The sequence below is a fragment of the Parasteatoda tepidariorum genome, chromosome 8 (genome assembly GCF_043381705.1).
Source record: "Parasteatoda tepidariorum isolate YZ-2023 chromosome 8, CAS_Ptep_4.0, whole genome shotgun sequence".
NCBI lineage: Eukaryota > Metazoa > Arthropoda > Arachnida > Araneae > Theridiidae > Parasteatoda > Parasteatoda tepidariorum.
This window is the reverse complement of record NC_092211.1, coordinates 63,190,864-63,216,079: the sequence shown is the minus strand read 5'-3', so window position 1 is coordinate 63,216,079 and position 25,216 is coordinate 63,190,864. Positions and strand designations below refer to the sequence as shown.

At 28.0% G+C, this 25,216-nt stretch overlaps 1 protein-coding gene across 1 annotated transcript in view; it reads left to right on the top strand.

The window, feature by feature from the left end:
• The first annotated feature begins 652 nt into the window (after positions 1-652).
• Positions 653-25,216, top strand: part of LOC107453302 (suppressor of lurcher protein 1) — a 1,038,548-nt gene continuing 1,013,984 nt past the window's right edge. Inside the window, exon 1 of the mRNA XM_071184104.1 lies at positions 653-905. The gene's annotated coding sequence lies outside the window, so the exon portion shown is untranslated. The remainder of the gene's footprint in view (positions 906-25,216) is intronic.

Sequence of the window (25,216 nt, the reverse complement as noted above, 5' to 3'; positions counted from 1 at the left end):
TTATAAAACAATATAAATATATATTGTGATCAGATACCGATGACAAATTAGGTTGTAAATTGATATTGCAATTGATGATTTAATTATTGTAATGCTGTTGTTTAATAAACAAAATACACATCAAAAATACTGAAAAGTCTTAAAGCATGATCAACTATTATTATTTGGGTATAAAACGAACTTGAAATACCTTCACAACTTAAGTTAAACTACTGGATTTTTTCCCGATAATTTATCAATTATTAAAATTTGGAAAAATAATGTAATTATTAAAACAGGAAATAAAAGAACCAGTAAATCTAGAAAAATATGGAGAAGAGTTTATTTGTCCGTCCATAATCGAAATTAAAGGTGATGATTTAAGGATAGTAATACTTTTAAATAATCACAAAACAGAAAAAGTACTTCTGTGTCTGTTTGTTTTGCTTTCTTGGAGTACTTACTCGCGCCGTGACACCTGTTCCAAAAAGTACCTTGCTTGAAAGAAACCAATATTTCAAATTTTTTTTTTCTTTCCAAACTGAATTTTTCACGTTAATTTAAAATTCATTCATGTTTGTCACAACGTTTCTATAAATAACATTTGTAAAATGTTACGTTCAAAACACCTGTAGCGCAGTACAGTATGCGCATGGATTCCAGGCGCAGTTTCGAGTATCAGACGTCAGGGAGAGCCGCACTCGTAGCATCGATCCCTTACTCCTCCTCTTCATCCCGATCTGGAGTAAAAGGAGTGAGAGGATGCTCTGCTTTGGATGCTGCGGCACAATGGCTCGCACGCTCTCCATCATGTTGCATCAATCAGTATTGCTCTTGCTCCTCCTCGAAAGAGGATGTCGGATTTAGGATCTCTTGTGCTTATTCTGTGTACTCTGAAGCAATCAACACTGAGGAAAATATATAAGGTAAGATGTGTTCTTTTGATTTCTTTTCCTCTTCCCGCATCACTTGAAACTACACATGGTTTTGGATGGGATGGGGGATAACCTTTACAGATGACTAGTTTGACATCAAATGATGTTCGGAATGTGCTGGTGAAGATACGGTTTCAGCCGGATATTTTGGGATCAGAGGATTTTAATACATTTGCTCTGATTGATAATATTTTATTGGAATATTGAACCAGAGATACCAAAAAACGGGTTACTTGCATTGTTTATTATTGAAATTAAATGCCAATTACTTCTTATTGTGTCAGTCAGAAACTTTTTGTTTACACAAAATATTGCATATAGATTTATAGATACGATTTGAAGTATTTGATCGGAAGACATGAAATGATGTTCGAAATGTGCTGGCAATGTTACAGTAAAAGAAGAAATTTTTGTGATGATAAGATTTCGATACATTTGATCTGATTGATTATATTTTTGAGTTTTTGTCGGAATGTTGAACCAGAAAAACCAAAAAACGAAATGCTTGCATTGTTTATTGTGAAATTGGAGGTCAATTATGTTAAATATATGATTGCGTCAGTTAAAAAAAAATTTTGCTTACGCGAAATATTGCATAAGGATTTATCGATACGATTTGAAATCCATGCTACCGAAAGACATCAAATGATGTTCGGAACGCGATGGCAATATTATAAGCCGAATAATTTTGGATGAGGATAGTTTAAAACATTTGCTCTGATTGATTATATTCTTGAGTTTTTTTTAGCAACTGGTCTATTAGGATCATCTAAGAATGAGCTACTTGCATTGTTTATGGTTGAAATTCGATAGCAATTACTTTTTAAAACATTCTATTGTGTTAGTTAGAAAGATTTTGTTTACGTAAAATATAGCATGTAGATTTATAAATACGATTTGACGTATAAATCATCAAAGGACGTCAAATGATGTTCGTAACATGCTGAAGAAGATATAGTATAATCCAGGTGTTTCGGGATGAGACAATTTTGAAACTGATTTATTATATTTTTCTCTGATCTAACGGACTCATTTGAATAATAAGTAATTACCATCTAATTTTTTATTCTAATTGCTCTTATTTATTATATTTTTGAGTTTTGGTCGAAATGTTGAACCAGAGAAACTAAAGAATGAATTACTTGCATTGTTTATTGTGAAATTGGATGCTAATTATTTTAAAGTTATGATTGTGTCAGTTAAAAAAAGTTTTTTTTTTACACGAAATATTGCGTATGAATTTATAGATACAATTTGAAAACAATGTAATCAAGGGATATCAAATGATGTTTGGAATGTGATGTCAATATTATAGTATGAGCAGAATATTTTGGGATGAGAGGAGTTTAATCTAATTGATTATATCTTTGATTTTTTTTTATCAGAATGTTGAATTAGAGATACCAAAGAATGAGTTACTTGCATTGTTTATTCTTGAAATTGATGCCAAATACTTCTTGAAATATTTTATAGTGTCAATTAGAAAATTTTTGCGTGCGTAAAACATTGCCTATATTGCCTAAATTTTTGTGTACGTAAAACATTGCCTATAGATTTATAAATATGATTTCAAATAAGTGATCAGAGGACACCAAAGGATGTTCGGAATATGTTGGCAAATATATAGTATAAGCCGGATGTTTTGGGAGGAGAAATTTTTATTACTGATTGGTTACATTTTGCTCTAATCTAACGGACATAATAGAACATTAAGTAATTGTCATCCAATTTTTCCCATTGATTGATTATAATTTTGAGTTTTTGTCAATTTGCTGAACCAGAGAAGATAAAGAATGAGTTACTTGCCTTGTTTAGTGTTGATATCGGATGCCAAATTATTTCATAAATATTCTATTGTGCAAGTTTGGAACATTTTGTTTAAGCAATTTATGGCTATAAATTAATAGATGCGATTTGAAATATCAAAATGATCAAATATCATTTGATCAAAATTAAATGATGAAATATCATTTGATCAAAAGATTTGAAATGAGCTGGAAAAACAGTACATACCGGTGTTTGGGGATAAGAGGATTTTATTACATTTGCTCTGATTGATCATATTTTTAAGTTTTTATCAGACTGTTGAATCAGTTGTGCCAAAGAAAAAGTTACTAGCATTGTTTATTGTTGGAATTGGAAGGCAATTACTTCTTGAAATATTCCATTATCCGTTAGACAAATTTTTTAAGCAAAAATATAGCAGATTATACTAGATAATGATTGAAATATATATGATCAAAAGACATGAAATGATAATAGGAATGTGTATGAAAAATTACGATTTATGCCTGTTGTTATAGGGTAGGCAGATTTTGAAACAATTGCGCTGATTGATAAAATTTTTAATTTTTAACCGAAATGTTCTAGGATTGATATGGAAGTTAACTAAGAAAGAATTATTAGCATTATTTGTAGTTGAAGTTAGATGCCAGTTACTTAAAATATTCTATTTTCAAGCAATAAAATTTTATTTGCGAAAAATATTGAATATTAGTTAATAGATACGGTTAATTTATGGCAACGATTTGAGATAAAATCGTTTTTATTCCTTTTTTCTGATTGCTTGCATGTGCCTGAAGTTTAGTAGAAATGCTGAACAGTTTTTTCTAACATAACAAATAATAAATTAAAATTAGTTTATTTTTGAAATCGGACACCAGCGACTTAAAATATCCTATTTTATCAATTAATAATTTTTTAAAGATAAATATAGAATATTCACCAATAGAAACGATTTACTTATGGATATACTTTGAAATAAAGAGCACTTTTGTAATATAATACGATTGAAATAAAGAGCACTTTGTAATATAATACGATTGAAATACTTTCCTCTTCATTTATCTTTTGAAATGTTGAACTCTTGTTTTGGAAGATATCGAATAACGTTACTACATTGTTTACTGTTGAAATTAGATGCCTTTTCTTATTAAATATTTCATTTTGTTAGCTAATAAAATTTTGTTTATAGAAATCGTTTATAAAATAATATTAGTTTATAAAAAATGTTAGTTTATATAAATGTTAGTTTATATAAATGTTAGTTTATATAAATGTTAGTTCATTTAAAACGTATCAAGACATTGTATATCAGTTAATAAAAACAATTAGTTTGCGATTAGGATTTGGGATGCAAGTTTGTTCTATATTTTGATTTTGATTTAAAATATGTATATGAAATTTGATCAAAGTTTTGAACATTTTTTTTAAAGTTAAAGATAGTCTTAATGAAGAAAGATAGTCTTAATGAAGTATCTTTTTTTCTATAAAGGCTTAAAATATTCATAAATTTTTCTGAAACAATATTGTTTTAGTTATGAGTCCATCTATAATTTGAAATACGATTAAATTTCGCAAATTTACTTTCATTTTTTAGTGTAATTAGGGCTAGAAATAATTTTTTAAAAATTTTTTATTTATGATATTACGTTTTTCAAAAAGTGTTTTTCCTATATAATTGTGTAAAATATCGAGCCGCTTATGATTTGACTAATTGTAATAAGTTTAAATTATCTTTCTTTTGTTGGACTTGTGTGCCCCTGTGATATTTCTTTTTCACTTTTTTTAAATTTATGGTGATGGTTGCCTTATTTAATTCGAGTTTGCGTTTTTACCCAGGTCTCATTAAGCTTTGATTTTTCGTTGATTATCTCTCGAAATGGTGTTTTATTTGAAAAATATTCTAATGACTAATATGAGATAATTTAATGTGCATTAAACGTACATGTCTTTGTCATTGTTTAATTAATATTTGCTTTCTGAATGTTCATTCACAGTAAGACGCCTTACCGGAAATGCTTCGTTTCAAACGCCAAATACTGTGCACTTTTGTTAAATAATTCATCACGTTATTAAATTATATGTGATATTTGGTTAATTAGTATTATCAGCCTCGTTCTATAAAATATATTTAATTTTTCTTAGTTTTGCTTGAATGCAATAATTTGAATTTCTTCGTACATTTATACAGTATGGAGAAAAAATTCTGGTAAATTTACAGTACTGTATGGTAATGGCATTTCTGAAAAATCAATTTGGAAATAAAACCAACATATACGGTAGTTAAATTATTCATTTAGCATTTTTTCGCGTACATGATATAACGGTATAATCGAAATTCTGTTTTTAAAATTATAGTTCTTATTACCACACATTTAGTAAGAAATACATAACTGGTAATTAAATTTATTCAAATAAAAGAGTTTTTATGGTATGATGTAAGGTATCATGATAAAATTACCTGATTTACTAAATTTTTTCGGATATTATAACAAATATTTTAAATTTAATTTTACCAAAATCCTTACCAAAGCGCTTGGGTAAAAACTATCGAGGGTTTTTGTGTTCCCATAAAGTTAGAAACACGATAAATTTTTACCACATTCTGAAAGTATTGACCATATTTTTTTTCTCGGTGTGAATCAAAAGTATTCATTATTATAAATTATAAATCATATTTAAAGTGTGTTTTCTACATTCAGTCAAATTTCTTAACTCAATTCTACTTGACAGTTTATTTTCTAAATTTTAATGCCGAAATGTATTTTCTTTGAATTTTAATGCAAAATATATTTGTGAAACACAGAATTTTTTTTCCAATTTATATGAAAAAAAGCTTATTTTTTTTCCGCATACGTTGCTTCCTTTTGCATTAATATAAGATACGAACAATATTGTGATGTGGCAATCAAGTTCAAGATAAAATTTTAATTTTTAAAAAATAAATCAACAGAAATAACAAATAAGTATTGTTCATAGTTATAAATATTTTATTATTGAAAATTATTGTGAAGTGAGATTTCTTTTAAAAATCTCCAAGCATGAAGCAGAAAATATTTTTTATTAACAAGAATATATAAATAAAAAATACAATCAGTGAGTTTTTAAAATATTACAAATTGGGAAAGGATATGCGAGTAAAATGAGAATTAAATTGCATTTTTGACAAGCTAATTTCTTTATTCAATTGAAAGATTTTTGGGAAAGAGTTGTTCGAAATTTGAAGAAATTATATGGATAAGAAATAGAATCATTAGAGATAATAAGTAATGGGGTGAGGGTTGTCAGTGAATATATATATATATANTCTATCTATCTATCTATCTATATATATATATATATATATAAAATCTATCGTGATTGGTAGATTCATATTATGAAACAGACGTATTAAGTTGTAAGTGTAATTATGTGCTTTTTTAGATTGTTTATCTGAACCGAAAATTTCTAAGAACGTTTTCTTATTCAATTGTTTTATATGTTATAGATTTTGATTTCACAGGGCGAAAACTTTTATATTTACTGCTTAAAAATCTTGTTTAAATCAACAGTGGGTTAATTTTAATGTTTAATTTTTTTTAATTATTCGCACTTCATTGTTTTTGTGTATTTTTTAAGATAAATAAAACCTTCTTTCCTGAATTATTCCTGTTTTGAAATAGTATCCAGATACCAAAAAGAAAAGCCAAATTCACGTTTGTAAATGTTTCTTACATATTGCAACTTGTAGGTCATTGTTATCTCGAAAAATATAAATACAACCTTTTTATGCATTTAAATTGTAAGGTAAGGAATTTAAAACTCTTCTTTATCATACATCTCTCTAAAACTTTTTTGAGTCATGCAATCGTTAAAAACTGCTTTATTATACTCTTTCATAGTTAAAATAAAATATGTTTGATTGCAGTTATTTTTGTAACTTAAAGCCGAGTTAAATCCTTTATAAGTCGAGTTAAAGTTTAAAATACCATTATCTAAATTTTCTTCTGAAATATAGTATTCGAAACAAATTTTATTTCGAATTGTACATTTTTTTTACAAACATCGTACTTAATGTAGATAAAAGAAAAATGTGGAACTTGGGAGAAAGCTAAAAAAGATTTTTAAAAAGAATGAAGAAAATATTATGTTACTTCCAGCATATAGTTTTTTGTGATGTAATATCCCGCTTAAAATTATATCATATTTAATGTTATCTATTTGAAGTAATTCATTTAATGTGTACCATGAAAAAAATGATTTATTTTATTAAAAAAAATGATAATTTTTATGTTTACTGTAGAGAAAAGTTTCATAAAACAAGCATTCTCAATACAAAAATAAATTTTTAAATCTTTAGTTTAAACGCATATAATAAATTTGCATTCTTGCTTTTTACTGAAGTGTAAAATTATGGTGTTTAGCAGTTTTGGAGAATGTTACGGTAGTGAATAGTATAATTTTTATTTAATAACTACATTTACGATACGATAAATCGATAAGAATTCCGTACGAATTATTGAGGTCGATCTACAGTGCTGACGTAGAATATCCTCATTGGTAGACGGATCATGGATTAGAGTCCCCTTACCGTCAGGCTAAACGTGGGAGTCTTTCGAGGTTTTCTTCTCCATGTAACACAAATTAGTTTTATTTAAAAAGTCCTACACAAAAGAAACTTTCAGCCAATATTTGATTTGGGAGTTCCCTTGTCTTTTGTGTTGGGTACAAGATTACAAGGTTACGGAGTTGATCATTGGTAGTCGTAAAGTCTAAATTGGGTCGGCTGTTCAACGACGGTAGTAAAATAAAAGATAAAGTACCTAATTGTGGTGATGCCAGATTCCAGATGTTTTGCTCACTACACATATTGAGAGGTAATTTGCAGTCAGATAATATGGGGAGATAAACTTTGTACACCTAAAATAGGAAAAAAAATGTATTAAATGGTAATATTATAACGGTAAGTTTAGTTGTGCATTTATGATTTTTTACATAATTTTTTAATTATTTCGTTTACATCCTATAGACTAAAACCTTTCTTTCCTTTCACTCTTTTTTTTAAATAAAAATATGCGAACTATGTGTTACTATTAAGATTACGTGAACAGGCATGCAACAAAAATCTCACGCAATGTAACAAAAATCTCAAGCAAAGAAATATTTACTTTGTATAATTTTCAAAACTTAATCTATTATTTCAGAATAAGCTAAAGATAATTAGCGCTTTTTATAGTAATTAAATTTTTTAATCCAATAGTATTCACGGTCCCATTTTTGGGCACGTTTTTTAAAACGTAGCGCACTCTCATAGGAGTCATTTGGAATAATTTATTTTCATTATTTCTTCCTTTTAAATGTTTTTACGCTACCAATGAAATTATGTATTGAATGTTTCGGATACATATTTATTGTTTCAAAGTAAATATGAAAAATAACCAGTTTGTTTAATTATTTATTTTATTATTTCATTTTTACTATTTTATTTTCATTAATATATTAACAGCTCCAATATATTAGCAGGCTCAAAGAGAAAATTTTCAATTGAATTTTGAAAATCTTATTATTATTATTAGTTTTTCATTATTATCATTATTATTATTAGTTTTTCATTATTATCATTAGTCTATTATCATTAGTATTATTAGCCTAATACTTGATGCCAATAACATCAAGTATTAGGCTTTCGATATATAACGTAAAATTTTTTTTTTGCAATGTAAGGTATAAAAGTGCTAGTTTATTTACATATTTGTCATTAATTTATTAACGGCTCTAAAATCTTTTCATCATTAATTTATTAGCGACATTGCAAGAGTATCAAAATTATTTTTTCGTCAAAAATTTGACATATATTATTTTTTAGCACTCATTTCATTAAAAATGTATCGAGGACATCAATTATCAGGCATTGTATTGATAAGATAATTTTTTTTCATTATTCAAAATAAAGAAGGAAAGGGAAAGTGTATTTTTTTTAAAATTTATGACCATTAATTTATTGTCTTTAATTTATTAACAGCTATAACATCCTTCCCTCATTAAGTCATTAACGTCATTGCAAGTATATTAGAATTACTTTTTTTGTCACAAATTTTACATACCTTATATTTAAGCATTAATTTTATTATAAATTTTTCAATGACATTAGGTATCAAGCGTTGTGTCGATAATGTAACTTTTTTTTAAAGTTTTCAATATAAATAACAAAAGCGTTAGTTTGTATGATTATTTATTCATGAATTTATCATTATTAACAGTTCGAAATATGCATCTACAGTTTTTTCAACTTAAATTATTTTTTAGACTTTATTTCATTTTAAGTTCCCCAATAGCAAAAATAAACATTTAATGAAATAAGAAACAATTGGTTCATAATGTAACGTTTTTAGTTTTTCCACGTAAAGAAGAAAAGTGCAAGCTCATATAATTTTCCCATTCTGCTAATCTTAAATAATACATATTTTTTAAGAGTCTCGCATAATTTGAAACTTTCCTGCATTTTTATTTTGGCAGGATTTTTGGACATTTTCATGCAGTTGTCAAGAATAACTCAAAACTACTTGATTTACCTACATTTACAATTTATGTTTAGTATTAACATATTGAATATTATTGAAATTAAAACAGAATATTATTGAAAAGTTATGTCTTGGACATTAACTAGTTGATTTGGGAAGGACAAAACAAATACTGTCCCTTGAAAGAATGCTACACAACTTTCTCAAATAATAACACTTTCGCAATTGCATTATAACAAACCCATAAAATAAATTGCTCCCCGGGGAGTTGAGCTTACTGCGTTGAGAGAAACGAATAAAATGTGAATTTAAAAACTGCAGCGCAGACAGACTCCAAAAATAAAAACATTAAAAACATTCACGTCACGTTGGAAAAATAAATACCTAGACCTTTTAAAAATTCTATAAAATACTTGTAAGCTGTCATTTTTGTCAACGCTCTTTATCGATTTGTCTCATTTCTTTCTTTTTTTATTTCATAGCCAAGCTTTTGTTTGTACTTATCTCTTAATAATAAACGATTTATATTTCCGATGCAGTTTGGCATAAATTATAAGGCTGCTATTAGGGAATATAAATCACAATTTCTTGGAGATGCTCCAGAAGAAGTCGCCAGTTACCGCTGCTCCAAGAAAAAAACGCTATCTATTATATTGGCTGACCTAAATATTGGCTGTAATAAAAGCAAAGGTAAATTTTAAAAAAAAGTCATAAGACGATTATGTTGAAAAATTATTTTGTAGGGATAGGATATCGTTTAGGGGATTAATTTTCTTTGTAATGATTCTTATTAACATGAATATTGTTGATGAAGAACACAAAAGATATTAGCCCTTTTTTAGGTGCGTTAAAATTTTCTACGTTGGTTAAAGTTTTAGCAATATTGTTTAGCTTTAGATTATTTTTTTTCCTCTCTAATTTTTGTTTAAGGGATTAATTAAGTTCACGTTACAAAGTGTGTAACTATGTTGATGTGGTAATGTTTGAGCAAGGCATTCATCGAATTATTTTTGTTTTTATACAGTTTTAAGCTTTATAACAGTGAATAAAATGAGGAACTAAAATAAAAACGTTTCAGGAATTAAATTTTGTTGCAGTAGACGTATTAAAGTATTTCTTTTTCTTTTTTTGTGTTCTAATTTTGAAATTCAATATAATTGGTATAGATCTAATAAAATTTATTTCTCATGTGGATCAAGTACTTCCATTTACAAATTTTACAAAATTCCATTTACAAATTAATTATTAACTTAAATATTGCTGATGAAGAACACAAAAGATATTAGCCCTTTTTTAGGAGTGCAAAAATTTCTACTTTGGTTAAAGTTTTAGCAATATTTTTTAGCTTTAGATGAGTTTTTTTCCTCTAATTTTTGTTTAAGGAATTAATTAAGCTCACGTTACTAAGTGTGTAACTGAGTTGATGTGGTAATGTTTGAGCAAGGCATTCATCGGATTATTTTCGTTTTCATAGAGTTTTAAGCTTTATAACAATGAATAAGATGAGGAACTAAAATAAAAACGTTTCAAGAATTAAATTTTGTTACAATAGATGCATTAAAATATTTCTTTTTCTGTGTTCTAATTTTGAAATTTAATATAATTGGTATAGATAAATAGATCTAATAATATCTATTTCTCATATGGATCAAGTACTTCCATTTACAAAGTTTTAAGAGTTTCTAAAAAATCTTTCAGCAAGAAAAATAATGAAAGCCGCAGTTGAAATGCTTTCCACTTGAAAAACAAAATTATGATTTTTAGCTATATATACCATCTTGCTCTAAGGAATTAACTGGTTTGTAAAAATCTGGGATCAAATTAAGGTATAAAGTACCGGCCGGAACTTATTACGGTAAAATCCTTTTTTACAGTAGCATATTATGAAATAAACAATCTGATATAGCGTGACATCCGTAAAATACATTTTACTATAAAATCTTGCTTACCGTAAATTATTATACCGTAAAAGCCATTTTATTAAAAAATATTATACCGTATATTTTACAGTAATAGTTAGTGTTTTTCAGTGATTTTACGGTAATTATTATTGTAAGAAATTACAGTATATGAGAATTCTTGTTCTGTTACTTGTTCCGGTGAAAATTCATTTTTACGGTAAAAAGAATTGGCTCCTCGAGTGACAGTCCTTTTTATCTTAATTTGACCCTTTAAGTTTTTACACATTGTGGCCTTTTTAAATCGCAAATAACTTAAATATTTGGAAAGTTAATAAATTTTTTTAAAAATCGCTAGTTTGGAGAGATTTTTCCATTTGAATTAAAATTATCAAAATCAATGAATAATTTTCAGTTTTTGCAATTTATGAATTCAACTTTATAATTATATCTACATTTTAATCTTAAAAGTTAGTAAGTACCTTTAGAAGTTTTGTTTTATGTACAAGGTTTTAATTAGTACAAATATGTAGAGGTATGAGAAATTTTATTTATTTATAGAGAGGGTTAGGCAAAGAGTAAGAGGAAGGAACTTAAGGGCATTACTAATTTAAAATTAAGCATTACATTATTAATTAAGCATCACATTACTGATTTAAAATTAAAAGTATATGAAAAGTGAGTTTAGACAAATTTAGAGTAAACCAATTAGATTAAAAGTTTTAATTGAAAAAAAAAAATCGAAATATCAAATTACAAATAAATTATTGGAAAATAACTTTTTCATTGCGTAATCCTGAGTTATCTTCTCACAATTTCTTTCATTAGGATATTTAATCAAATTTTTCTTTTAGTATTTGAAACTTCATGGCTTATTCGAGATTTTTCTGAATTGACTTTTTCAATACTTAAATTTTGAATTAATTGCAGAGGTTAAGGAAAATTTTGTGACGAAAAGTTTTTCTCGTGCCATGGCGTCCTCTTAGCAAATCTTTAAACTTTAAAATTTACAGTATAAAATAGGAATTTTTTGATATTGCACTTATTATATTTTTAATTGATTTAATTCTTTAACTGTACGTTGATAAACTGATAAAAAAAATCTGGTAAAATTACCGTACTGTATGGTAATGACGTTTCTGGTAAAAGACTCCTATAGTAATGACAACTAAAATATACGGGATTTAAACCATTTCATTTGGAATTTTTCTCGTTCTCTAACGGTTTACCGGTAATTTTGATTTTTGAAATTATAGTTCTTACCATCACACATTTACTAAATAATACATAACAAGGTAAATTTTGCGAGTTAGAAACATGAAAAATTTTACCATGTTCTGGTAGTTTTGACCATAATTTTTTTTTCAAAGTAGAAATGAAATAATGTGAATATTTTTAGTTCATTTCTAAATTCGTTAAATGCTGCACCACAATATGGGCATTTTGGAAGACATTATCCTTTGTTTTGGTTCTAGATATCATACTTTAAATTAAGGTATGTTTACATTTGGCTTGAAATATTAAATATTGTAATTAGTTTTTAGAACTAAAATCACTTGATTTTGAATGTTATTTCATTTGCACACTAAAATGGTAGAAAATTGCAGTAAAAATGTCTATCAAGATGCAATAAGACTCTGATAATTTAGAACTAAGTTTTTGCTCTAAAGGTTATCGTTTGTCTTTAATTAGTTTTCTACATTATTTGAATGCCAAACAGGTGGTCGGATGGTCAGGAAAGCTGATTCGAATCCCGCAAGAGGCATCGGTGCCTCTCTCTCTTTCTCTTTGTTTGTTCTGTGTTGTGTGGATGAGGCCCACCCTATGAATGGGTTTTTCAGCAGTGTGGCATGCGTAATATCGTCTGCCCTCGCGATTCCGATTCACAGTTCTGCATTTCCGGCATCTTTTGGTGCAGAGAACGTAATAGTTCAATGCCTGCAATTAAAAACAAGGAAAAACTTTTATGAATTATTTTTGATAGAACGGAAACTCCTTTTTTTTAACAAAAAAACTTTTTATGATTATTAGGAACAATATTATAATTGTGAAAAATTCTTCATTCTATTCTTTTCTTAAGCTTTTTTCAATTCAACATTCCATTTTCTTTCAATAAGCCCCTTTTAGTGAATGAACCAGTGCCTGTTTTATTCACTTGCAGAGACATATTAAGGACAAAACATATTTTTTATTACATATTAACGACAAAACATATCAATTAGTGACATCCAAATTAGAAATCTCGTTTACTATTTTAAATAACCCTGGTTAACCTTAAAAAAAATTGAACTAACTCTTACAAGATTTTTAATACTTTTTATTTCCAATGCCCACCTGTGTTAACATTTCATCAATTCAGGTACTTTCAGGGCAGATTTGTTGGCCACTCTTTTGGGGGCACCATATCAGGTGGGTCAACGCAACTCCCACAGTAAGGATAGATAATACAGAGAATGAAAGAACATCCATGCGTTGTCCGGGATTCGAACCCAGGAACTTTCTGGTGCAAGGCTAGTTCCCTGACCCCTTCACAGCCCGGTAAGCATATTTTTAATATAAAGTGGTATAGCAGTTTTTGGCTCTTGCACCGAAAACTCAGAACTAAATAACTTCACTTTTTTCAATAGGTTATCAAGTTGTGAAAGTAGAAAGAAAAGAACAATTCTATTTATACTATTAAGAAACCGTTAAATGCTATCTAAAAAGAAGTTTGTTCACGAGAAAATGAACGTGAAAATCGCAAGAAAAAAAGGTAGTTAACAGTAAGTTGTGCTGCCATGTCTGTTGAATATATATAAAAACTTAAACTATGAATTAAGTTAAAAAGGAAATTTCAGAGAACAATTTAAATTTGTCTTGATTAGAAGCATCTTACAAATAGTTTAAAAAAGAAGTAAAAATTGTTAAAGCTTTTAATGTTTGTTTTGTAGAAATACTTATCTTGTAACTCATTTATTTAAAACTCAAAAAGTCAGGTAATATTTTATCTAAAACATACTTTTTAACAAATGTTTAAATAATAAAATTACAAAATAAAATTTAAAACTTCTATGTACTTTGCGATATGCGTGAGATGTTTCGAAAATTTTTATAAAATAATCTAGAAGATTATTTTTCAGATTTATATTTCTTTATTCAATTATGAATATTCATTTTTCAGAATTGTAGTATTATTTGTAACATTTTAAGACAAACGATAAAGATAAATAGTAGAAAAAAGTGAATGAAGAAAATGTATGATTTATTTATCGAAGATTTTATACTTCATGGAACATTTTTCGCAGATAATAGAATAAATATTTTTCCATCAAAATACCTATGAAAGTTCAAATGCATATGCAATTAGTCTTGTTTGATCATATTCGGTTCTTTTTAGAAGATTTAATAAACACAAAAGACGAGAAATAGGAAGAAGAAATTGAATAAATGAAGTTAAGTGGTTAAAAGAAATGTAAATATTTTCCGTTTTCATGCTTTCGTGTAATCAAATAACTTTTATTTGACTTATAATTCAGGTATTGTTTGTATTGTTTTCCTTAAAATGAAATCAGTTTTAATATTATTTCAAAAAAGCTAGATGCATAGACTATATATTTGACAAATAAATGGATTCTAAATATTGAATCATATAAAATATTACGATAATTTAATCAGGAACTCTAAGAGAAAAAAAATGTTAAAAGCATTTATTTATTTATTTTTATTTTTATTCTTGAACTTTTATGGATGCTAAGTTTTTAAAGTTTGAATGTAAGAAATTATTTTTCATGAAGTATTTAGACAATTTTAATTTCCCCCAAAATGTAAAGTTGCAGTCCACAGATAGCAAACGTTGTATTTTCATTTTTATTTGGTTGGCATAGACAGGTTGACTAATTAATCTTTTTTTAAACATGACATAAATATTAATATGCCAAGCTTGTTTCTTTAAAGGTTGAATAAAGGCATGCAAAAAACTTTACAAAAAAAATCTAATTTTTTAGCTTTTACTGTTAACCTTGCTTTTTTCCTACTTTTTTTTATTCTTCTTTTGCCCGAGTTATCAAATACAACATTTTGCTTGTGTTGAAAACCATATGATAAGGCCAATCATTACTTTTGAAGTGTTAAAGAAAATACATAAAGGTCTGCTTAAATAAACCTTGTTTTAGTGATGATCTTAAAATCTAAAATAAACCTTGAAACGGAGAATTCATGATTAGTTTGAGAACGCTTTCTACACTTGATTAGCGAATGATGATTCCTCCTCGATTTTAGAAGGTTTTCCTAGCCTTGTTTTGTAAAGGTCGATTCATTCGTGATATAAATGGATTGTTTATTCAAATTTCATACGAGCCTCATAGCACGTAAATTAGCATACAATTTCAGAAGGTTTTCATAGCCTTTTGTAAAGGTGGATTCAATTTCGATATAAAAGGATTGTTTTATGCAAACTTAATGCGAGCCTTAGTCCGCATAAATTAGCATAGTCAATTTAATATTATTTCAAGCTTGCATGGTTCATTTGTTAATCTTTTTCATATCTTGTTGGGTTTTGTTTTAAAGGTTGTTGCTGGCATTAAAATCTACTTTACTCTGCTATCTGGGAATAAATTTAAAATGGTTAATTTTTTAAATTAGCATCAGGAGATATTTTGTATCATTATTTCGCGATACATTTTTTACTTAATATTATAATTTAATTACTGAACCAAATATTATGCTCTGTTACTATTTTCACAACAACAGTTTGGATACAAAATGAACTGGTAAACGTTTTTTTCTTTGCATTGATACAAATACTTGATCTTGCCTGGTTGTAGGGATTTGAAATATAAAATTAATTTTGCTCTTAAAATTGCAGTCTTTTTATAAGTGAAAGCTTTAGTCTAGTTGTTGTCGAAATGTAAAAGTCTATAAACATTATATTTAACAGGTGTCGCGTAAATATTGCAGCAAATTTCCAGGGGAGTTAAGGTACATCATTAGAGTTAAAATTGTATAGAAACCTATACCCGGAAAAGTCGGTGTAAGCAACTAATGGCACTTCCTTTTTATGACCTGTGAAAAATCACACAAAAAAGTTTATTATAGGGGGAAGCGCCCTTAGCAGCGTATGCTGACGTTTCCGGGCATGGGTTCTTATGCGATTTTAACTCCGATGATGTGCCCTAACTCGTCTAGAAGATTTTTGCAGCACTTATGCGACCCCTCTGTTATACTTTTTGAACTTGTACATTTCAACAAAAAATAGACTAAGCATGTTATTTAAAAATTAACTTTGCAGGAAAAACCTATTACAGATTTCAAATCAATGATACAAGAGTATCATTGATTTCACTATCATTCATTTGAGTAGTAGATGGAGTTTTCGTATTTTTTGTAATGTGATTTTGATAACTCAGAAAGTTCCGGAGCAAAGTTTGTCTAGGGTATTTGATTAGGGAGTTCCTTTGTTTTCTCATTTGGAATTAAAAATATAAGAAAAATGAGTTATATCTATTATTAGTATAATCACTCTTCAAATTCACTATTTCTATGAGCTTCCCATTGGGATTATTGAAATAAAATAAAGAAAAATAATATAAATTGCAGAATCTTATTAAATGTTTTGATCAATAAATATACAGTGCAAACAGTTTATTTAATAATCAAAAACCTATGTTCTCTCACTTAACTCGTGATTTCTTTTAAAACTGGGTAAGTTAGTAAAGCAGCTCTAAAGACCAGTTAACCATGATATTTTATTTTTATAACCATCGTTGAACAGCCGACCCAATTTCATGGGTTTACGACTACTGATGTTCAACTCCGCAGCCTTGTAATTTTGATCCCAATCCAGAAGGAAACTCCTGGATCGAGTATTGGGAGAAATTTGCCTTCATGGAGGACATTTTGATGGAACTAACCCACATTTGCGTTACATGGAGAGGAAAACCACGAGAACCTCCCACAGTTAGCCTGATGGCAAGGGGACTCTAACCCATGATCCGTCTATCACTGAGGATATTTTACGTCAGCAATGTGGTCGGTGCAAGCTAGATGTGGAATTCGTATCAACCTGCCATCGCTGGGATTCGAACCCGGTTCACCTCATTGGAAGGTGAACGCTCTATCTCCTGAGCCATCGCGACTCAACCAAGATATTTGATGTAAGAGCTAAACCAAGATATTCGATGTAACCAGCTAAACCAAATTAACCTTTACTCGGATAGGCAGGTCCCGCAGTGGACTGATCGTTAAGACACGGTTCCCAGCAGATCAACGAAGTCAAGCATCACTGGCTACGGTCAGTGTGCGGGTGGGTGACCACTTGGATCAGTCTGCGTAGGGACCGAGGGTGTGCGGTATTGGTCCTCGTTACACTGTGCTACCGTAAAGTGCTCGACTTCACGCACAGGTCGTCGGGCTACCGAAGCGGGGATGCCATCCCCTCCGAAGAGGATCAAAATTGTGATGGCATGTCTTCGGATCATCCTCCGGGATGTTTCCCAGACCGTCGCCAATAGCCCATTGTGCAGCTCTAGTGCGACGTAAATTAACAACAACAACAACGGATAGGCAGATTTGATATGTAAAGAAAAATTATGGTTTTTCAGTGAAAATAAAATAAATAAATAAAATAAATAAGCAAATAAATAAATGAATAAATAAATAAATAAAACAAATAAATGAATAAAATAAATAAAATAAGTAAAATAAATAAAATAAATAAAATAAATAAAAAGAATAAAATAAATTAGGGGTTTATATTTANAAAAATAAATTAAGTAAATAAAATAAAAATAAATAAATAAATGAATAAAATAAATAAAATAGTTAATGAAAATTTTAAATAAATGAAAAATCCTAATATAAAAAATAAAAAATCCTAATATAAAAATTTTTATGGTTTATTAACTTTAGAATTAATAGATTAAAAATTACTATTCAATGTCTTATTTTATTTTTCTAATTGTAACGCTGATGATTTTCACTGAAAACATTACGAAGGAAATTTTGCTTCGATAAATGACCCAGAAGATTGCTTGTTTTTGAAGTTTAGTTTAAAATAACAAGAATTTGGTAGTAAACTCAATTGGCATAAATCTACAATTTGCTTATATTGTTCATTGGCGGTTGCTGAAGATAATGAGGTAAAAAATACTATCAATATTTTGATCATTTTTCATAAATAAATAAAGTGTTAATAATAAATAATAAAAAATAATTAATTCATATTTTCAGAAAAATTATAAATTTATTATGTTATTGAAATAAAAATAAATTAAAATGTTTATGCTCAGTTAGGTTCTTTTTTCTTTATCAAAAATAAAATTTGAAACTAACCGACCTTTAAATTGAAAATGATTTTATCCGAGTCCATTCCATTTTTTGAAAAAATAAAATAAATGAAATATTGTGAATATAAATTGCATATTTTAAAGTGCATTTATGCATTCTTATTGAAACACAACGCTGTATAATTAAAAATAACTTTTGAAAGTATTGTTTTGAAATCCCCTATAATTTTAATTGGAGCAATTTATTTTCGATAGATTTATTTTCACTGCATCCATTTTCAATTTTTTTTTTCTGTTTTCCTATTTCTTTCGGAAATAAACATTTCCCTTTCACTATAACTAATTAATTATTTTGAAAATATTCAAAATTAATTACTCGAAAAGTGATAATATCTGAAGAATTTTAATTACTCTTTAAATAAAAATGCTAAATTATGCTAAAAAGGTGCTATTTTAAGTTTCTCGTTCGCATTTTTAACTTTTACTTAGAATATACCTTTTAATCGATTATTGTGAAAGAAATGCAATTAAGTAAAACCAGGAAATACGTAAACTATTATTTGATTCTAAAAAAAGTATACATTTGAAATAAAATAACCCACAATTTTCGATATTCAAAAAAGAAATTTAATATAATTGTATGTGATTATCTCAACAATAGTTGAACATTGATTAAAAATACCATTATAGTTATCAGCAAATTAAAACTTTTCTTCGGAAAAATTGGTACTCAAGCTTTTTTTATTTTTTTAAATAGATTTCTTTTTCTTTTTTTGTTTCTTTTTTCTTAAAAAACACCTTTGGTATTAATTTTTCTAAAGAAACTCCTTTTTCTGCTATTACTATTTTTGAAAATTTTATGTTATTGCTCTTTAGAAGTTTATTTATGTCACTGCTCTTCGAAAGACATCTTTAGCCTTCGTAGAGGACTTGTTGATAGAATTACTCTACATTTGCTTGACATTAAGAGGAAAACCACGAAAACCTCTTACTGTTATCTTGATGGCAAGGAGATTTTAACTCATAATCCGTCTACCACTGAGGATATTTTTACGTCAGCTCTGTGTTTGGTGCGAGCCGGAAGCAGCATTCGTGTCAACCAGCCTCCGCTGGGATTCAAACCTAGGTAACTTCATTGAGAAGTGTACGCTCTATTTTCTGAGTCTGTACACATTCATCATCGCGAAATATTGTTTAAGCGAAAATGCCTATCATAATGTAATGAATCATCATTGCGATCAAATTCAGAGAAGGCCGAATACAGAGCATAAAAATTAGTTTGATATTAATTTTGATGCTTTTAAGGACGCCTTCACAAGAGTTTATTTCGTCCTTAATTTGTCAAAGTTCAATAATGTTTTGCTAGAATATTGATAAACCTTAACAGTCAAATCGTTTTTAGTTTGGGATAATCCATTTTTGCAACAGAATCGATAAATATTTGGAACAATATAGCCGTTGGTCGTTTGCTCAACCTCTTAATCTCGACATTCATATCCAATAATCGTTCATTCTGATATTTGTTTCGGGGTATTTGCTATTTTTTTCCTATAGCAGGGAAGCTTATTATATTCTAGCACAGTATCTGACGTAGTTTCGTATCGTAAGCCGTAACTCTAATTTTTTTTTGTTTCATTTTCGTGTTTTACAAAAGTTAATAAAAATAACTCCGCAGGTTCTTGAAATAAATTGGAGGATATTTTTAACAACTACTCAAATGCATTTTTTCAGAATAATTGCAAAGAAATTTGCATGGTTAAAACCAACGTTTAAATTCAGTTGTCGAAATATTTCTATTTTCATTTTTCTTTGTACTTGGAAGTAAAAATCAAATTCAAAACTGGAAAAAACCCTAGGTCAGCATTTTTTACTATGAATGTTTTTGAAAAAAAAACATGAACATTGAATAAAATGTCAAAAAGTTTTCGCCTGAAATTCAGCTTCAAAATTTCTTTCTGTTGAAGATCAGATTCATCTATTCATCTTTCAGTTTTATACCAAATATTTTACTTTTCGCCATACTTTTGTTCGAAATTCTTGACATTCTAAACAAGAATAGGGTAGGGGATGTCAATATATTCAACAACAGACGGTAAAGAGCTGTAAATACAAATGCAAAAATCGAATTTTTTTTTTTTGTATTGAGATCTGTCTGGGATACAAAATAATGTGAAATGAAATATTTTGTTGTCGAACCATAAAATTTACCACTTCTACTACTTTACAACTTTTGAATATTTGATATTGTTACAAATTTTTTCTTCCAATTTTGAAATCTTGATAGTCAGGTTCTAGTTCATAAAGGTCAATCCAATAATGGCTTATCATTCTGGATTTTTTTTTTTATAATTGACAATAACATTGTTTGAAATTAAATGTACTATAAAATATAATATGCAATGAAACTGCTATAGTTTTATATATATATATATATATATATATATGTAATACAAAAAGTAAATGCTTTTGTATTAATAAAAGAATTAAATCTCTTTCGTTTTCATAAAATGTCTTTGTTAAAGAATGAGCGTAGAGAGATTCTATTTTGGGAATTCAAGGCTGAAAACATACCATTGAAATATAAATAGATTTATATTTCAAAGGAAGAGTTATTTTTAGAATCGTTCCCTTTTTCAATTCCATATAAGGAAGCAGAAATGATTTTCCTTAATGCGTAAGGTTACAAGGAATGTACGAATGTGCCTTTTTACTTCAAATCTATGTTGGTATAAAACGTAAGAACGCATAGTTTTGCGTGTCCTTTTCATCATGATGTGATCCTGATAAGCTGTTCCGGAATTGTCCGGAGTCTTGTCCACTCCCCCTCCTTTGCAGGAGTGGGGACGTGAATTGTTAGCAATACCAGCCTACCTTTGAATAAACCTGTTTAGAACGTCTGATGGCTTATGACTGCAATTATTTCAAGCTAAATACAACACTGATAACAGGGTTGGAGCCCTGTTATTACATATATATATATATATATATATATATATATATATTTGGTTTCGTTTTTATATAATAATTTTTTTAAAAGAAATTCAAGGTCCTGAAGCAGTTTGGAAATTTAAAAGAAATCATTATTACTATTTTTTGTTAGTACTGGATTCTTGTACGGAAATAAATGAATATTGAGTTATTATTATTTTTATTTTGGCAACGATTAAAGCAAGAAGTTGAGACATTTAGAACGTGAGATACTAGAACAATGATAACAATTATTATAAATTTAGACATTAATTAATATAGATCATATTAGCGAAGATGGGACATTAATTAAGAGAAACATGACATGAATTAAAATAGATAGGGACTATGATTGAAATAACAAGATAGGTTAAGATGATAATTAAGAATTACAAGGTAGATTAATTCAACAATTAAAAATAATGAGATGGATTAAGACAGTGAGATTAAAAAATTTTAACTTTTGATTTTTTGTAATATTCTAAAGCTTATTGTAAATTTTATTACTGATTTGAGATATGTTTTAAATGAGGTGTAACTTTTATTTATTTTTATTCCACTGAGCAAACAATATACTATTCGTTTTGCTTAAGGATATTATGATACGGCTTTTATTTCATTTTTATCTACTGCGGAGAAAAAAAAAACTATAATTGGGTAAATAATGCATTACATTTTTGTGGCTACAAGCCAAATGTAATCCTGCTCATTACGAAAGGTCTTGTTAACAGTAAAATTAAATTCCCAGAGAACTCATATTTCTCTGTTATATTAATGCAGTCATGCAATTTTATTACCTTTACTTACTTTGACCAACCACAACTGAAATAAAATTTGCTGAATTGTTTAAGGATAGTTATAAAGTATGCTGATATAGTACAGTCAAAGTACATAGCTATAGATAGTTTAACCTACTTCTTGCTAATTTTTAATGCTACTTAGGTAGAAAAAATTGTACTAATACGTTATATTGAAAAAAAAAGTTTCTTTATTTAAATTGAAAAGAAAATTTAAATAAGGAAAAAAATGACAAACAAGTTTTAATTTCCATTTAAATTATGTAATAATCAGGCTAGAAATATTAATTAAAAAGTAACTCAGCTTTAGTTTTGAACGAATACAATTTTAACAAATTTTCTTCTTGCTAGTTTGAAAAATAAAATTTTAAATTACATATGGTTTGAATTTTTTAAAATATACCAATTATGGAGTATATAAAATTAATGGAAAAATAAGGTTAAAATAAAAAATATATCAGCTGAAAAAAAAAGAAACATACCTTGATGAATTTATTTTATGAAATATTTAGGGTTTTTAATTAATCTGGAAACATTTAAAAAAATTTGTGGCAGAAAGGAAATCCTTTTTCAGAATCCGGATAAATCACTCCCTGTCACTTTCCGTTTTTAAACATTTTGTTCTCTGTTAGTTCTAAGTTTAAGTAAAAAATTGTCCTTAATCATGAATTAGTGTCAATTGTTACTAAGTTGTAGAAGTTAATACCAAAAATTATATTATTACATCATAGAAGAATGTGAAATGCTTCGCCAAGGTGAAATGAAATAAAAGAAATTTCTGAGCTTTCGGTCTATTTTAATCTATTTATTGCATTTTAAAGCACAAGGTTAAAATTTTTAATTGTTCGAATTGAGCGATTTTCTAAACGTATTACTTGGTAATTAATTTTTTTAAAAACTAAGGTAAGTTCCTAATATCTGTTGAATTTCAAAATAAGACATTTGATATACATACGTTTAGAGGAGAGAGGGCAAGTTGTTTTATGAGTATTATACTAGATGTTTCTTAATTATAGCCTTTAAAATATACTTTAAGTATTCTCGTGAAGTATGATATAAAAATTTTTATATTTCGGTCACAAACTAGACAAATTATGCAAATTTAGATAGAGGATAAACAAAATCAAAATCTATTGATTACTTGTTGAGAAAAGCTAAATAGAAAACACCAGAACCTGTTTCATTGCCTGAAAGTAAAAGGGTTTTTTAACAACCTCCAAACTTTTTATCATTGTTTCTTCGGCAATCAAACTGATTTTGTTTTTGCTAAATTTCGTCTACCTCAGCAGTGTTTCGCTAGATATTAATAAGGTTTAATTTTTTTCCCGCCTGGATATCGATAAGTTTATTTTTTTAAAACATTTTTTGACAAGGATTATAAAAAAAATATATTATAGTTGGTGATTATAGAACACCCACTATTAAAATAATTGTACTATATTATTTTATCATTATACTTTTCTGGGTTTTTTCGAGCGTAAGTTTTATAAGAAGATTTTTCCCCCAAGTGCGAACAAGAAGTAGCATTTATTTTGTTTATGGGGATATACCTCGAATCAAGAGTATCATTTGTTTGGTAGAAGAATTCTCTTATATTTTATTTTTTATTTGTTTTGTTTCAGAGTCCTCTTTCTTTTCGAACGTTTCCGTTCTTTCGAAATCCCTCAAGACGAGAAAGTTACCGGAAAGTTGAATCTTTTTTGTGCAGCATACGAAATCCGGATTTCTTGTTGCCAAACTTCACACGTTACTTTAAAATTTATTTTTCCCTTTAAATGTCTTCGTTCCTTCGAGATTTATTTTTGTTTTCATTTAAATAGAATTTAACTTGTATCAAAATCATTCGAAATTTAATTGTAGACGAAAGGAAACAAATAAAATACTTAATTCGGTTAGCTGTATATTTTTGGCAACAGAGCGAAAAAAAAATTATTTATATTTATCTCAGTAGGACAGAAATTTACATATTACATATTTTCTTAGTTTTTGGTGTCATTTGAAAATTTTTGGGATGAGGTATCTATTTTTGTGATATATTTTTTCGTACTATAAAATATTATAATATTGATTTCCACATTTTTTTGGCCTTAAAAAATAATGATGCTTATTTATAGCATCGAAACAGATGAATGACCCCTTTTTGTTAAGCGAGATTATTAAATTACATTCGTTATAATAATATATCTTTATCATTCGCTTGTCTGCCAATGAGATCGATATGAATTCTGCACCTGACTCGCACCACCCACAGTGCTGATATAAAATACTTTCAGTGATAGACGGATCAAGGGTTGGAGTCCCTGGCCGTCGGACATTACGTGGGAGGTTTCCGTTCTTTTCCTCTCCATGTAACGAAAATGCGAGTTAGTTATATCAAAAAGTTATCCTCGGTGGGCAATTTCTCCCTATGCTGCTGAAGTTGGAGTTCCCTTGTCTTCTGGGGTAGGGTTTAAAATTACAAGGTTACAGAGCAAAACTTTGATAGTCGTAAACTCAGAATTAGGCTGGCTCTTTAACCCCTTACTTCTCGCTTCCGTGAAAATGACGGGGTGAGGTTCCGCCCTCTATTTCTCGCTTCCGTGATATTGACGGGCTGGAGTGTTCAGTAGTAACGTGCCAATAAGAATAAAACTAATTAATTTCGTTTGCCCGGAAAACATTTTATTTCTTATTTTACACACCAGATGTCAGTACCAGCTTATTATTAAGATAAATGAAGATAGTTTATTTTAAACTAGTTATGAGCTCTAATCAAATACGCAATACAAATACAAAAGTCAAAAAAATAGGCACTTTTATGACCGTTTTCTTGAAGATTAACCGATCGTTAAGGGGTTAACGCCGATTATTAAATAAGATAAAATTATTACGACGGAATCATCGAGGTTGGTGAGCAGTAGCGAACTGTAAGCTTAGCCTTCTAGTACATTAGAAATTTTTTCCAGGGTCTTATTTTATTCGTAATAGTTAATTTAGATGAGAAAAAAAGTTAAAAATCATAAACATGCACAAAATTCTTTAGTTTTATGATTTTAATTTTTTACTTAAAAATACAGTGAAATGAAACTTTAAATATCTACTTTAATCAAAGCTTCT